General features: G+C 35.9%; 1 long non-coding RNA gene across 1 annotated transcript; it reads left to right on the top strand.

The window, feature by feature from the left end:
• The first annotated feature begins 3,416 nt into the window (after nt 1-3,416).
• LOC141922234 (uncharacterized) lies at nt 3,417-4,252 on the top strand. Its single transcript, XR_012622913.1, has 2 exons — nt 3,417-3,607; nt 4,000-4,252. It is a non-coding gene; the product is annotated as an uncharacterized LOC141922234 (long non-coding RNA).
• Nucleotides 4,253-5,071: the final 819 nt, after the last annotated feature.

The raw sequence follows: 5,071 nt of genomic DNA, 5'->3' as shown, positions 1-5,071 counted from the left end.
CATGGAGAAAAAAACTGAAGGAAATTGAATAACCAAATTTTACTATAGAATTTTTATTTGAATTTCAAAAACAAAAGCTTTAACTTGCAACCTTTCTGTCAAGTTATCTGAAGGAAATTTCTTGGAGCTCTACTTGACCTTTACAAGGACGTCTAACCTCCATTTAAAAGGCCTAGCAAAACAAAATGCCTTCTCTGGGCCTCTTTAACATGCAATGTTCACTCAAATGCAAGTACTGAACTGAGATGTAAACCAAAGAAATAGACATCAACATTGCATAAAGGAATTCAGTAATCTATGGAGGGAAAGCTCCAGAAGAATATATCGGCCACTGGTTTATGTGAAGTATTAGTAAAACACCAATTGCACTTTAGTCTTTTCATTCAGTGCTTCCCAAAGAGTGAGACTGCTCTCACTAGAGAAATGTGCTAACATTAAAGGTGAGGCACAGAACAGAGCATAATCCAATGAATGTATTGACTTAGGCTCTCTTCCCAGACTGGCGATGCCAGCAGTAGCAAACTGAAGGAAAGAAGATGGTCAAGTACAGCAGTGTGGAAAAATGGGAAATGGGGGAGAAAAGGACAACACAGTAGTCCAGAAAATCTTGGTACCAGTGTTTTCTCTCTGATGACAGTAAAATATATCAGATAAGCAAATATCCCTTTGTCATATCACTTCTTTAGTTCCCTGATGCTATCTGTAGTTTGGTGTCAACAAGTTGTGTTATCTTGGAGATCTGAGATACTCTCAGGAGACTAGGTCTCTTGATGGTGCTTTATTGATCAAGTCTTCATATGATCTATGCAGTTTACAAGGAGATCAGTTTTCAGGTTGCAGTATGGAATGAGTTCAGACTCCAAATTGCCAGTTCTTTGTGTTTGATATGAAGTATTTGGGTTTCAGGAGAACTTCAATTTTAATTTGGGATTTCTTTTTCACTGAGTGAAAGCTTTGACAACTGGGGATAAAAGTGTCCCAGAAACAAATTAGTCAGTTTTTTATAAGAACACTTACCACCCCATGAGTTTTGTAAATCACCAGTTCCCAGCCAGTAAGGCTGGAGATATGTGTCACATCAGCAATGAAGCAGAGAGCAGAACAGAATCTAATAAACTTCCCTCAAGGATAATATTCTATTAATGAGCAGTTGAAGCTAGATATCAACTTTTCCCACTATCTACTATTAAACTGGTACTTGGGGCAGATTGCTACTAGTCTTAATTTTAAAATTTTAAAAAGGTTTATGTAAGACTTTCCCACTTTTTTGCTAGAAAAGAAAAAGAAATGGACAATTAAGTACATTATTGCCAGTAATGTGGAAGTACTGTTGAATGTTAAGTCAAGTTACAGTGAATACTGAAGAGTGTTACAGAAACTGACTTGCTAAAAGCAAGCTGAAAAATTAGATCTATTAGACTGCTTCTAGAAATTGTGCTTTCTTATAAATCAGATTTTAATACAGAAAGTACTTTTGTAACTCTCTGCAAAGATCATGTATTAAGAATGTATGTCTATAAAAATAATAAAAAAACAATTGCAGTACTAATCTTAATATATTTCTGTCCAAAACTGGTAATGACTATGGATTTAGGCATGTTCAGTCTGTGTGTTTGCAAAAAACTATTTACCAAAAAATAATGTTCTTATTTAACTAGAATCACTGTCCTTCAAATATTGAGTCTGAATATGTATGTTTCTCCTTTTCTTTGTCTTCTTGCAATACAGTAACTGTGGGACACTATGCATATTTAAAACAGTGTTTTGATCCATTGTACTTTGGGGCTAGCTTCTGAAGTCTTCAGGACATGTCTGAGTGGATATTAACAACCATAATTAGGTTTTCTGCTGCTGTCCTCTGCCACTTTAACAAAGTGCTCCTTTACTGCAAAGATGCCTTCCTACAAACATATCTGTATCATTTCCTCACAAAACCTTTGGTGGCAGCGTGGGATCAGTCGCATGACCTTTAAGCAGAGCCCTAACCACAAAACAGAACTTCTTTCTTTCCATGCCATTGGGGGTTTGCGTGCATTTCTGGTGAGTCCCTAAGAGCTTCCTGGGAAAAGCTGATGCAGACTGACTTTTTTCCAACTTTCAATTCCCTCTTTCTCTCGAAAGGATGGTGGGAGCAATCTCATTCTTGTGTGGACTTCAATTCTATTCCTAATTCATCAACAGATGGCAGTACAAAACTCCCTACATATGTATATTCAGACCAAAGGCTTACAAATGACCCTAATAATAACAAAGGAAGAAAACCCATCCAAACCATTGCTGCCTAAGTCTTCTATATATGTAATGTGCTCTAAACATTTCAGTGTAGTGCCAAAGTCTCCTACAGGTTAATTTTATGCTGAGTTTGAATGAGCAGAAGTAGCTGCTGCTTTTGGCATTATTATCTTCCCTGTCACCTTCTTCTGGTTTTAAATGATTCTTTTATTGATGTACTTTATTTTTCTAGTTGTGAAAGAGTATATTGAATATAGATTATAGCAAATAATTTGCTTTTCGCACAGATAGATTGCTTTGCTGAAAAATCAGTTCTCTGATCTCAGTAAAGACTTTTTCAAATGTCACTGCAGTGACAGAACAAGTGATTTTTAGTAAGTTTCAGACTTGCTTCACCAGATTTTGGTGTTTCATTAATTCCTCCCCCTTCAAATCAAGTAGATGGTATAATAAACTTAGTGAATTCTTTATATATATTGAAACATTAAGATGCATGGAATATACAGTAGTTTCTTATTCTATTTTTTAAAAGATGCTGATATCTTGGCATTGCCAACCAAGGAAAAAGCATTACCATAAACATTTCTGAGAGGCATTTTCTCGTGCAATGTATAATAGTGGGTGTCTGATAAAGGAAACCTTACATTATATAATCCTTTTTCAGCCTCAAGGCACATGAATTAGGCTTAGAGTTCCTGATTTCTATTCTCACCTCTTTCACTAACTTATCTTAATAATTCTTTGCACTTCACAATTTGCCAGCATGTTTCCTATGGTGAGAGAAACTGATTTCAGAGGAAAGGAAGAAAGGGAGAATAAATGGCTCTTTCAAGCACTGCTGAAGGGAGTGGCTTACTGTTCTAAAGATAATGACAATGTTTGAATTATCTGAGCCAATAATTTAAATTGAGGTAGGTTTGACTCAAATCTTCTTCAGGATGTGAACACTGATTTCCCTTCAATTTAGTGAGTGGATTTTTTTCGATTAGACTTTAAACACCAGAGATGTGTTGGCTGTATGAGTATGTTACGGAGCCCTGGCGTACTTGGCAAAGGAAAGTGTATGTCCTAGAAGCAGTGCAGAACATTTTGCCTCCACACACTGTTCTACAGAAATCTTGGGTGAAAGCCAGCATAGTGTCAAAGCCATAAAGACTGAAGCCTCATTTTTTCAGAGTTTTACTTTTTGCTTTCTCACCCTTATTTCTGATTTTTTTTTTTTTTTTTCTCTAAGGAAACAGACAAACCTACCATAGTGGAATACATTTTGGTCCCATAAGCAGAAATATCTCTTGATTTGTACTCTTCCCCTGATATTTGCTATCTAAGTATTGTAAGGTTTCCCTATAACTAGGGAAAAGAGATAAAAACTTTGGTAAGTATTCAACTTTCAAATAAATTTTGATAGTTTTTTAGTCATCTGACTAGTTTCTTGTGTCATTTTGATATGAACAATTTTGGAAAAAATGAAAATAACATTAATTTGTTGGCTAGAGACATAAATAGTGGTGTTATTGCTGATACTATCTTATTCTTATGAAAAATACAACCAGTATCATAAAAATTATTTTTTAGTTCATGTATATCTACTTGAGTGAGAAGATTGATGGCAAGATTGCTATGTGTTAGCTAAATGTAAATATAAACCAGTAATAAAAGATATAATTTAAAATATAAATGCTCATATACATAGAAATGGTTGCAGAATCTTCATTTAGTCCTATCATGCTCTCTTTAATATATTATCAAATATATTTCTTTCCAAAGGATCCTGGATATTAAACATACTGCTTGATTTTTGAAGAAATTTATTCCATGAATGAACTGTGTGCTCAGACTGTTCAGCCTGTGTGCTCCATCTCCCTATGCTGTGAATAGGTAAAGAAGTTAGAGAATGATAAACTCATCATGCACTCATTAGGGTTTTCTCATAGTAATGCTAATATGTGGAAGATAGTAGCTTCCATTGTAAGTAACTTTGAGTTATGTTTTAATAAAATGTTATACAATATTAAATGTGTGACACTGACAGTGTGAAGCTTTTGTGTTCTGAACTGAACCATTTTTCAACAATCCACCAAGTGTATCTGTAACTCTGGGAGCATGTTCCTGTTGAATATTGAACTCCTACACCTTTTATTTTACTTATTTGTTTTAAGAAACCATTAGTATGTGTACACAGCATACAGCAGGCCAGAACCCAGCAAGCCCTGTCTTCTTATATGAACCTGGTTGTATTAATTCAGACATAGGGGTGGATATTCTAAATATGTATGTATTTGGTGTACCAAATGTTGTAATTTGGTACAACAAGTAAGAGGGTTACTAATCTGGGCTAAGCACCTCACTAATACATCTGTTTCTGGCATTGTAGGTGATCAACATTGCTGTGGTCATCTATCCCCATAGGGCTTAGGGTGCCTGGGGAAGGCTAAGGCCCTGTGTAGCCCACAAGTAGTGTTTTTATAAAATTACGCCAAAAGTGTGTGTTGCATTTCTGGAAGTATGACATGACAACTTGTGGGCAATCAAGGTCCAGATTTGCAATGGAGGGCTCAGTGTGTATATGCATGCATATGTGTGTGTGTATGTTTGACTGTGGTGGTGCAGATGTGGAGACAGACCTGTTGAAGTGCTCTTCGTACTGCCTATAGGTTTACTTTGGAGTAAATTATCCCCACCTGAATTTTCCCTGAGAGAAAACTATCTGCAACAGTTCAAAAGAGAGCCCAGGAGCAAACTGTCATGCAAGCAGTGTGAACAGTCACTGAACTGCAGAGTGAAGTGAAATGGAATGCTAAGTTGTTTGACAGCATGCATAGGTGACTTAGCTCACACA

Source organism: Strix aluco, chromosome 4, assembly GCF_031877795.1.
Source record: "Strix aluco isolate bStrAlu1 chromosome 4, bStrAlu1.hap1, whole genome shotgun sequence".
NCBI lineage: Eukaryota > Metazoa > Chordata > Aves > Strigiformes > Strigidae > Strix > Strix aluco.
Note: the sequence above shows the minus strand (reverse complement) of the source record. Positions and strands in the feature narration are given on the sequence as shown.